The 12,500-nt window shown below is 40.6% G+C and overlaps 1 protein-coding gene across 1 annotated transcript in view; it reads right to left on the bottom strand.

Moving 5' to 3' along the window:
• Nucleotides 1-12,500, bottom strand: part of LOC145416730 (inter-alpha-trypsin inhibitor heavy chain H2-like) — a 283,775-nt gene that overhangs the window by 78,999 nt on the left and 192,276 nt on the right. The gene's annotated exons all lie outside the window — the stretch shown is intronic.

Raw genomic sequence — 12,500 nt, 5'->3', positions numbered from 1 at the left:
ACCACCACATACCCAAAATATTCCAGCCCACATTCCCAAAATCAGCCACCATTTCCTTAAAAAAAAAAAAAAAAAAAAAAAAAAAAAAAAAAGGGGGGGGGGCCACAAAATCAAAAATTTTTTCCCTATCCATTTTTCGAGAAGATAAAAAGTATATATGACCTGCAGAGTTGCCATGTTTTTTTTTTCTCTGAATTTTTACCCATGGGAAAATAACACTGGCAATAGTTCCCGATTAACAACAACAACAACAAACATTCCCCCACCACACTCTGCATATACAGTTTAAATATTATTTCAACCACAAACATTTTTCCACCACAAACAACAAACATTTCCCTACCACAAACAATTTTCCATGACAAACAACAAACACCTCCCTACCACAAACAACCAACATTTCCCCACCACAAACACTTCCCTACCACAAACAACCAACATTTTCCCTTCCACAAACAACCAACATTTCCCCACCACAAACACTTCCCTACCACAAACATTTTTCCACTACAAACAACCAACATTTTCCTACCACAAACACATCCTCACCACAAACATTTTCCCTACCGCAAACAAATAACATTTCCTTACCACAAACCACAAACATTTCCCTACCACAAACCACAAACATTTCTTTACCACAATCAGCAAGCACATTTTCTATAATATTTTCTCGCCCGTTGAAAACAATGGCGAGTTTATTTTCATTTTTGTCTTTACTAAACCCAAGACAATTTCATTCAGATTAGGAAGGGACACACACACACACACACACACCTCAGTCCTACCAACATTCAATCCTACCAACACCCAATCCTACCAACATCCAATCCTTCCAACCCACATTCCTACCAACACCCAAACCTACCTAACATCCAATCCTACCAACACCCAATCCTACTTACACCCAACTTCACTGACTGGCAATAAAGGAGTAAAGTATGAATGAAGTTAGAGAGTAGAGCTTTTTGTTGCAGGAGGCAAGTTTGTGACAACGAGAGAGAGAGAGAGAGAGAGAGAGAGAGAGAGAGAGAGAGAGAGAGAGAGAGAGAGAGAGAGAATGTAGTGTGTGTGTGCTTAGTTGTTTATGTGTGTACCTAATTGTGTACATAAACTGCAGAGCTCTGAGTAAGTGTGTGTTTGCGTCTGCATGTATATTCCCGTGTGCGGGTGTGCACGTATTTCTATGTGCGTCTGAGCGTGTATGGCTGTATGTACGTATGTATGGCAAGGATGGGGGAGCAGAATGATATGGAAAGGAAACAGGAAAAAATAAAAGGAAAAATATGAAAGGAAGATAGGAAAAAAGAATATCATGAGGACAGAGAGAAGAACAAGAAAATAAATGTGATGAGACAAGGGTACAATGAAAGGAGAGAAGGAAGGAAGGAAGGAAGGAAGGAGGGAGGGAGGGAGGGAGGGAGGAAGGGAGGGAGGGAGGAAAGGAAGGAAGGAAGGAAGGAAGGGAGGGAGGGAGGAAGGAAGGAAGGACAAGAAAAGGAAAGAAAGGGGCGAGATAAAAACGCAAAGAGAGAATGGGAGAGCATATAAAGGGGAAAGAAGGAAGAAGAAATAAAAATGAGGAGGAAGAAGACAGTGAAAGACAAAATGTAACAAGAGGAAAGGACAATAAACAAGAGGGACAAAAGAGATAAAGGCTGCCAATAATCTCACACACACACACGACTAAAAAAAATCACGTACATATAGAAGGCAAATGATGAAAAATACACCCACACAGCCAATCAGAAGACAAAGGCATGGAACGAACACACACACACACGCACACACACACACACACACACACACACACACACACACACACACACACACACACACACACGCTGCAAAAGACGACAGCAATCAAAAGAAACTCACGACGAACCGCTCTCATTTTTAAGGTTTCTCTCTCTCTCTCTCTCTCTCTCTCTCTCTCTCTCTCAAACACACACACACACACACACACACAGTTCCAATTATTTCTGCTGCATCAGTTCATATTCTCTCTCTCTCTCCTTTTCAAAACCCAGGATGCGTCTCATTATCAAAAAAGAAAAACTCAAAGGCTTCGCGTAATTACATTTTTTTTCCCTTACAAATTTTTCGCTGACGAAGCCACATGAGATTTCGAAGTCAAGAGGTGATCATGTTAAGTATTTTGGGAATCACTTTTTTCTATCTACCTATCTATTTATCTATCTACCTATCTATTGCCAGACGACTTAATCTCGTACGGGGTGGACACAAACACATCGTCTCCATGTCGCCCTGTCCCCCGCCACTTCGCTGCCCTCCCCCCAGCCCACAACCCCCTCTCTCATATATCTCTCCACTCCAGCCCTCCATCTCATCCTCGGCCTCCCCCTCCCTCCACCTCACTCATATACACTTCCCTAAAAAAATTATTTATCTACACATGTACTTTTATATTCATTCCTTTTCCATTATATTTTTTGTATTTTATGCACTGGATCTGAAAATTGTGTATATATAATTTTTTTTTGTGTCCAGGCTAAAATTAGGAGCTGTATTTTGTGTGTGTGTGTGTGTGTGTGTGTGTGTGTGTGTGTGTGTGTGTGTGTGTGTGTGTGTGTGTGTGTGTGTGTGTGTGTGTGTGTGTGTGTGTGTGTGTGATTATAGTTCCTGTTTACATCTGAAATCAATCTATGTTTACATTTAACATTTTGTATTCTTATGATCCACGTCCTAATGTGTTTGTGTGTTCAGAGTGATATATCCCTGCCTTTACTGATGCACGGCTTGTTTTATTTATTTCTGCTTTTATTATAGGCTTGAGCCAATAAAGCCAAAACTAAGCCTTTATTTACGCTCTGAAACGAACAACAACAACACACACAGCGCCAAACTGCCCCTGAAGCCTGCAAAACACAAGGAGAAAATCAGGAACTCCACTAATCACACAAATCGCCATATAAGAAAAAAAATATTTAAAAAAAATGACGACAATAACAACAGGATACACACCACCATTAGCCTGACTCATCACGGAATTGTCAGTGGGAGAAAAAAATACCATAAAACCAAAACAGACCTGTCATGGAAAAGGGGGAAAAGCTGGGTCAAGGTCAGAGAGAGAGAGAGAGAGAGAGAGAGAGAGAAATGAAGGCAGACAGCAGTGGATCTCTCTCTCTCTGTCTCTCTCTCTCCTATTGTTCGCCTTATGCTAATTAGTTCCTTATTATATCAACCTCCCCTCTCTCTCTCTCCTTCATAACTATCCCCCTCTTTCTCTCCCTCCACCATTTTTCCCTCCTCTCTCTCAGCTAACTTTCACCTCTTTTTAATCCCACGTCTCTCTCTCTCTCTATATTTCTATCATTCTCACTTCACTCTTTCTTAACCCAAATCTCCATTTTCTCTCGACTTTATCACCCATTATTCCTTCCCATTCTCGCCTTCCAACTCTTTTCTTCCTCTTGCCTCGCTCTCTTCTCTCCCTCCCTCCCTCCCCCTCACGTCTCTCTCTCTCTCTCTCTCTCATTGCCTCGCCCACTCAGTATTCCAGGCGAGGATAACTTCTGAAACCACGTCTCTTTCGTTCCCTTTTTTGTCTCACTTTTTGTTCCATCCCTCCATCCATCATCTCTCTCTCTCTCTCTCGTCTCTTCCCTCCGTTACCTATTTTCTCTCCCCTTTCTCTCTCCCTTCTTCACTTCCATCTCCATCCCTTTCATCTTCCCTTGTTATTCTTTCTCTCATTCCCTTCCTTCCAGCCCTTCTCCATCTCTCTCTTCCCTCCCTTTCCTTCCTTCTCCCTCCCCTCCCTCTCTCCTCCCATCTTCCCTCCATCCTCATAATTTTCCTCCCTGCAGAAAATTTCTCCCATATTTTTTGGTATATCCATCAAGCTAAATCTCTCTCTCTCTCTCTCTCTCTCTCTCTCTCTCTCTCTCTCTCTCTCTCTCACGTGCTCAGTGTGAAACTTAGACCATGCATGTAACATCATGAGAGAAGTAAGGAGGGAGGAAAAGAACAAAAGAGAAGGGAGGGTGGATGTAGAAAGGAAGAATAAGAAAGGGGGAGAGATTGGAGGTGAAAGAAAAAAAAAGGGAGACATGGAAAGGATAGGGAGGGGAAAGATAGGGAAGAGAAGATATCTGATGAGAGAGAGAGAGAGAGAGAGAGAGAGAGAGAGAGAGAGAGAGAGACTAGCACACCAGACTCCAACGTAACCTGTCTGTCTGGTAAAATATATTATGACAAGACACGAGGGAATGTTATGTCTCTGTCTGTCTGTCTGTCTCTCTCTATTATTCGTATTTATTTCACTATGTACTTTATATGTCTATTAATTAAACAATCTATCTATCTATCTGCCTTTATCTCTATGTGTCCACTATTTCTCTCTCTCTCTCATTTCAATCAGTCACAAAGATAACCCCACCACAACAGACCTGTCGTGAGAAATTAAAATGGATTAGGTCAAGGTCATGAGAGAGAGAGAGAGAGAGAGAGAGAGAGAGAGAGAGAGAGAGAGAGAGAGAGAGAGAGAGAGAGAGAGAGAGAGAGAGAGAGAGATTACCCACTGGCCTACCAAAATACTGTATATATCACTAGAGAGAGACAAGTTACGGTGTAGTGGGTCTCTCTCTCTCTCTCTCTCTCCTATGAATTCCCTTTCCAAAATTTCTCTATTAATTGTATGTCTATTATTTTTTATCTTTTGTCAGTCTATCTATATCTAATTTCCACATCTATTTCTCAAAGTATCTTATTATACATCTTCTTCACGTTTATCTATCTATCTTCCCCTCCTCTGCCTATCCTATCTATTCACCTATCTATCTATCCATACATCAACCTCTCTCCCTGTCTGCCTACCATCTATCTCCACGTGAATCTATCTACTTGCCTATCTTCCGAACCCCGGTCTATCTATCAGCATTCTGTCTATCTATCTGCCTGAGCCAAGCCCGTTCTCATTCCACTCCAACTCCTCAACATGGACGATGAAGCGTAACATGACTCTCTCTCTCTCTCACTCACAATATCACACACACACACACACACACACACACACACAGGTAAAAACGTTCATGCACATAAATTACAAATGGTCATTAACTAACAAGCTTAATCGCAAATGATGATGTATAATCTGTCTCAACTAGTATCACACACACACACACACACACAGCAGCCAATTAAACATGCATATAAAACAGTCATACATCCAAAAGCAATCATAAACGCACACATCTCTCTCTCACTCTCTCTCTCTCTCTCTCCCTCTCTCTCTCTCTCTCTCTCACACACACACACACAATCATAACCTCTACCACACTATTAACACCACTACCACCCTCCTCTCTTTCCACGCCACAATCATCACTATCACCACCACCACCACTGCACCACCGCCATCATCACCACCACACACCATCACCACCATCTCCACAACACCACAATCTGCACCACACCAAACCACCACTGTGGTAGGTCTCCATATTATAATTGCAAATCATACTAGATAGATAGATAAATAGATAGATAGAGAGACAGATAGAAGCAGGAAGTCAAATGATGAGAAGGTGTTGTGTCTGCGAGAATCGAGCAATGCTAAACATGCTTACACTGAGGAAAGCTGACGACAGCGGCCAGTAAGGAGATGATGCAGTTAGCTGTCAGCAGTCCTCTCGTGAACAAACACCCACGAGGAACACATGTGACACACCCCTGCTATACCAGAATTTAGGAAAGAGAGCTCAGACCTAGATTAGCCACCGAACAGGCTAGAGAGAAGGAGACAAGCGACCCTAGAGAGAGGTCGAGACGGAGATTAGCCTTAGAACAGAGAGAGAGAGAGAGAGATAGCGAGACAGGGAGGTAGCTACCCAGGACTTATACTATTATACCTGTTTAATATTTCCAAGACAAATAAAAATAGTCCCATACTATTCTTTACCTCTCCCGTCACTACATGACATCTGGTGGGGAAACTACTACAAGATATAAAAGCCGCTCGACCACAAGTCTAAAATATACGCCTCTACAAGCAAATACAAAGTCGCTGCTTTATGATACAAAGTCTTTATGACATTTGGTAGCAGCGAACGTATACGAACCTCGTCTACGAATCAACATTAAATTCCTACAAAATATCAAGATTGAAAAGAACCAACAATATCTGCTCTTGACAGTATTCTCTCCATCATGCCCCCTCCGTCTCCCAGATCATTACGCTGATGCAGAGGTCAAGAGATCACTCGACGCCTTGCAGGTAGCTTAACGACAAACCAGCAAATCTGCGGACATCGTCTCCGAATTAAAAGCAAATTTCTACAAAAGCAACCGAGACTACAAGGTTAGCTTCAGTTCTACAAAGTCTACAGCCATCTACAATCAACTACAGCCATCTACAATCAACTACAATTAACAACTCTACGTCGTCTGTATAATCTTCTACACGCACCTACAAGTAGCGGCAGTCTTCATCCCACAACGAGTAAATCACTAGAAAAAAGGACCAAGAATACATCAAGAAAGAAAGAAAACAAACAAACAAACAAACAAACAAACAAACGAAGAGTGAGAGACGACTCACAACTCATAACCACCACTCCCTTCCGCCTGCTGACCCAGAGGTCAATGCACGCAGCAAAACACCAAGTCCATATTTACAACTCATCTTACTCACTCGTCTTCACTCAAGTTACTCATCGCTACTCATTCACTCACCACAGCTACCAGTGTGGGAAGCCGACGTCACCATGTGCTGAGACGACAACACGCCAATCAACCCGCAAAGGACAACGCTATCACCACGTGCAACACCACTCACACCATTTCTCACCACGGTAAAAAATTAGTGAGTTACATAGTTACTTCATTCATACAATACACAGTGATAGACAATAAGCTTCTGCACAAACATATAAAACGTGTTGTATAGTTACGGCTTAAATACACATACTTACTTCAGTTATCTGCATAACTCAAACACTAAATAATCACCAACAATAAATATTCTACACTGTATATATTCATTCATTTATTATAACATTTATTTACTACCAACGAGTGTTACCATTTATACCTACATAAAATACGTGTTTCATATATACAACTATACATTAGTACATCTACAAGTGATAAAGAAAATACACCATCACAGTTACTCAGTGAGCGATTAAAAGAACTGTATTAAACATTTATTAATTAAAGCTACCTAGTGGAAACATATAAATTAAGTTACAAGGTAAACTAGAGAAAAGAAAAAAATGGCCAACACAAATGCCGTTAGCAAGAGTGAACATCTTCAACACAATCGTGAAGACAATGATTTCCACACAGTGCTGACACACATATTACTCACGATAGGTACAGGTGAACAAGTCAGTGTGTATAGTTAATACTGTATATATGTATATATATTTTTTTATATAAAATAACAAAATATGGGACTATATAATATCATTTTATAGTATCTGTGCAATATAAACTAAACTTTGAAAAAGTATCCCAAGGAAATTAGCCAGTAATTATGTAACCATGAACAACATGGAAAAAAGCGTACACAAGCAAAGAGAAACAAACTATAGAAAAACAAAAGAAAAAAAAAAGAAGAAAGAAAGAAAGAAAAGTAAGAAAGAAAAAAGAGAAATAGAGTAAGATCACATAACAAACAAATGAAAATAAGTGTAAATGTTACTACATAAGTCAAAATACCACATAATCTACAAACAAAAAAGCAAATTGTTGTCTCCACATACAAGTGGCACGACACATCATCACTATCATCGACCGCAGCATATGTTAGGACTGCAGTTATTACAATTATGTAACTCCATACTATAATTATGTAACAGTTGCATTAACAAGATGTAACTTTTATGTAACTTTAACTACAATTATGTAACTACAAACAATATGTACCATTTAAGTACAATTATGTAACTACAAACAATATGTACCATTATGTAACAGTTGCATTAACAAGATGTAACTTTTATGTAACGTTAACTACAATTATAAGGCCAAGACACTTATGTAATAGTTGCATTAACAAAATGTAACTACAATTATAAGGCCAACACAATTATGCATTAACACAATATAAGTCATACAATTATAGCACAATTCTATATTACCAGTATCATCATACAAGTTAGATGAAATAATAGACATTACTAATGTGATAACTCTATGTAATGTATAACCTAGCAGTATTACCATTGCACAATTATATGCGTAATATTACTGAATAATCACTATTTACTATGAATAATATATGTATACAATATTCATACAATTATGTTACTTTACAATATTATGTATTTCACTTAATTAACTTATAAGTTCATTATAATGTGTATGTAGTATGTATTAATATGTTATAACTATTAAATGTCGATGGTACGCCATTTTTGCGCGGCTGAGCAATGTGGTAGGTCTCCATATTATAATTGCAAATCATACTAGATAGATAGATAAATAGATAGATAGAGAGACAGATAGAAGCAGGAAGTCAAATGATGAGAAGGTGTTGTGTCTGCGAGAATCGAGCAATGCTAAACATGCTTACACTGAGGAAAGCTGACGACAGCGGCCAGTAAGGAGATGATGCAGTTAGCTGTCAGCAGTCCTCTCGTGAACAAACACCCACGAGGAACACATGTGACACACCCCTGCTATACCAGAATTTAGGAAAGAGAGCTCAGACCTAGATTAGCCACCGAACAGGCTAGAGAGAAGGAGACAAGCGACCCTAGAGAGAGGTCGAGACGGAGATTAGCCTTAGAACAGAGAGAGAGAGAGAGATAGCGAGACAGGGAGGTAGCTACCCAGGACTTATACTATTATACCTGTTTAATATTTCCAAGACAAATAAAAATAGTCCCATACTATTCTTTACCTCTCCCGTCACTACATGACATCTGGTGGGGAAACTACTACAAGATATAAAAGCCGCTCGACCACAAGTCTAAAATATACTTCTCTACAAGTAACTACAAAGTCTTTATGACACCACCACCATCACCAAAATCTCCACCAAACAACAGCCACCACCACCACTATCAACACCACACCTCCACTCTCCCCTCCTTGCACCACCACAACTTTAAGCAACCACCCCCACTCTACAAAATTGAACCTGACGACACAACATAACAATTAACTAAACCCCCTCCTCTTACCCCCCCCCCGTCTCTCTCTCTCTCCCCATCCCCATTCTATCTCTTCGCCTCTCTCTTTCTCATCTTCCTTCCACTCTAGTCTCTCTTACTCCATCCCACTCCCCCTACCACCTCACACACACACACACACACACACACACACACACACACACACACACACACACACACACACACACACACATCGTAACTAAGATCTAATTCACTTAAACACTTACGACACGACCCGGCCTCATCCCCACGCCATCATTTTATCCCTTTACCTCTAGAACAACATTTTTATCTCACCTTTATTACCTCGTGACGATTAAACGGAGCTTGGGAGGGATGGGAAGGGAAGGGAAGGGAAGGGAAGGGAAGGAAGGGATGGAAATTGGGAGAGGGAACGGAATATGTGAGAAAGGAAGGAAAGGGAATGGAAGGGATGGGGAGGGGAGGGAAAGGAAGGGAAGGGATGAAAACAAGAGAAGAGGAGGAGTACGGGAGAATAAATGGGAAGGGAAGGGAAGGAAGGGGAACAGTAGGGTAAGGAAGGGAAGAGAAGAGAAGGGAAGAAAAACAATGAAAGGAAATGAACAGAAGAGAAGAAAAGGAAGAGTAGCAGGAAAGGGAGGCTGCGGAATAGAAGGGAACAGAACAGAAGAAGTGAAGGGAGACAAGGAAGAGAAAGAAAGTGAAGAGAAGTGAGGGGGGGGGAGAAATGAGGTCCTCGTTGTGATGGAGTTAAGTGGGGGGAGGGGTGTGTGTGTGGGGGGGGGGAGGTGGACACGACTACCCACTACCACTAAATGCTTCCCCTAACACCATATCCGCCTTGCCTTCTAAACACCGCCCAGCAAATTAAGGCCAATGTCCCGTCCCACATTTTACTGTCACCCTCACCCACGCTTACACCGAGACAGGAATTACCCAAATTAAATAAGAGCTGGGGACGCCTTCACGTGGTGGCACCGACATTACAGGGTGGATCCGCTGCCTAATATTATACAAACATCCCTCAATCCAGTCCCTATCCCCTGAAAGGCTGGACTACGGGAGGACGCCGTGGTTAATGGTCATTGTTTCAACCCTTTTCGAGAAGAGATAATCCTTTGGCTCAGAAAAATTGTTCGACGTAACCAAGAAATATATAAATAAAGAGAGAAAGAAAAAGAAAAAAACACGACGCTACCGTAATGGAAAGGAAAAAAAACGAAAGAAAAAGAAAAAAGATGTTAACCGTAAAGGAAAACAGAAGGAAATTAAGAAAGAAGGAAAGAAAAATAAAAAAATAAGTCTTTATCATAAGGGAAATGTTTGTACAAAATCTCTCTACCCTTTCATTACGAGTTGCCGTCCTTAAAAAAATCATATACTTATTAATCCGCCAGAAAATGAATAAAAAATAAATACAAATGACTAAAAAAATGAAATGAAAATGAATAAGAAATGAATGAGATAAAAAATCTCTCTTTCTATCTATCTATCTATAGCCCGACGCCCTAATCCCGCAAAGGGTGGCCGCAGACAAAACGCCTCCAAGTCACTCTGTCACCCACCATTTGACTCCCCTCCCCCCAACTCACCCCCCCCTCCCTCATATACCTCTCAACACCATCCCTCCACCTCATCCTCGGTCTACCTCTCCCTCTCCCTCCCTCCACCTCACCTACATACACCCTCTTAGTCAGTCTTTCATTCTCCATTCTCTCCACATGTCCAAACCACCTCAGTGTGAATAAAAATGAAAATAAAAATAAAAATGAATAAAAATAACGTGATATAAAAAGGAGTTAGTGACGTGCTAATGACCTCAGTATATCCCCGCTATGGACGCCTACTGCATTCTAACTTTGGCAATTAAGAGAATCATTACTATTATTTTTATCCTACCCAGGCCTCTAATTGGAGTATAAATGGGAGAACTTGGGTAATTATAAACATTCCTACCATATTAATGTCACGAATTAACGCGTGAATATTTATACACACTCTTACCGTATTTACGAGACGAATTACGCAAGGAATTATAAACCTTCTTATTGTATTTAGGAGGTGAAATAAGCTCTCCATTGCCAAGGGTCCCCATCCTAAGCTACATAAAGTCATTAATGGTAAAATAAAGTAAAATAAAATAATATCCACTTATGGGAAGGAGTATGATCAGTTTCCCGCCCACTGACTACGCCTCACTGACAAATAAAAGTCTGCCAGAACACAGTCGTATTTAAGATGGGTAAATCCCCTCAATTTTCCCCATTAATATCATCGTCCTCATCATTACCATCAGCAGTCATCATCATCGTCATCATTATCATCAGCAATCATCATCATAATCACTATCATCAGCAATCATCATCGTCATTATCATCAACAACCAAAATCATCATAATCACAATCATCAGCATTCATCATTATAATCACCATCATCATTATCATCATCATCGTCGTCGTCGTCATCACCCTCATCATCATCATAACACCACCCTCTCTTCCCCCAACACCCCAGCAAAAATAATGATGACAGTTTAAACCTTTCATCACACAGCATACTTCTTTGGCACTTAATTGCTGACAAACGGTGTAATTTCTAAGCCCAGGTATTATTGACCACCTAATGACGTAATTGAGGACCTGAATGACGTAATCAACAGGAATTCAGTGATATCATCAAAGGCCTTCATTCGTCACTGCCTCAAATCAGTCTGGCTCACAACACACTACGATTTCGACAAGGAAGAATTAACACACATTTATATTAATTCCGGGTTGCGTCGCTACTAATACAAACAATATTTTCTTTACTTCTAAACCCTCCACTATCACGTATCTACTGAATAAAATCGTCTGGCTGTAGCAATTAATAACCAAATTATAAACAACAGATTTTCCAGTTACCAGAACTCAGACATAAGGAAAAACTACACACACACACACACACACACACACACACACACACACACACACACACACACATACACACAACCAACCCCATCCCACCCACACACGATGAAGCTGGACAAGGACGTATAAAATAATAAACCTCACATAGAAGTTATATATAAAGCCAAAAAGGTCTCACTCACCTGGATGGGTTGAATATACAGGAGAGGTTGCATTAAGACAACTAGACAAAATTCAGAATAAAGCTGTTAGAATCATTAACAACCCTGCCATTACATATAAACTACCTCCCCTGCAAGTAAGAAGGAATGTTGCCTCCCTTGCATTATTTTACAGATATTTTTTTGGCAAATGCTCAGACGAAGTTGCGTCCATGGTGCCACCTCTCCGTGCCTTCCCTCGTGCTACACGGGCATCTGGTAACGCTCATGACTGGAATGTCACTCAACCATATTGCAGAAC

The sequence above is a fragment of the Coenobita brevimanus genome, chromosome 107 (genome assembly GCF_032717465.1).
Source record: "Coenobita brevimanus isolate Jiangsu-jjx chromosome 107, ASM3271746v2, whole genome shotgun sequence".
In the NCBI taxonomy this organism is placed as follows: domain Eukaryota; kingdom Metazoa; phylum Arthropoda; class Malacostraca; order Decapoda; family Coenobitidae; genus Coenobita; species Coenobita brevimanus.
This window is presented reverse-complemented; position numbering and strand designations above follow the sequence as displayed.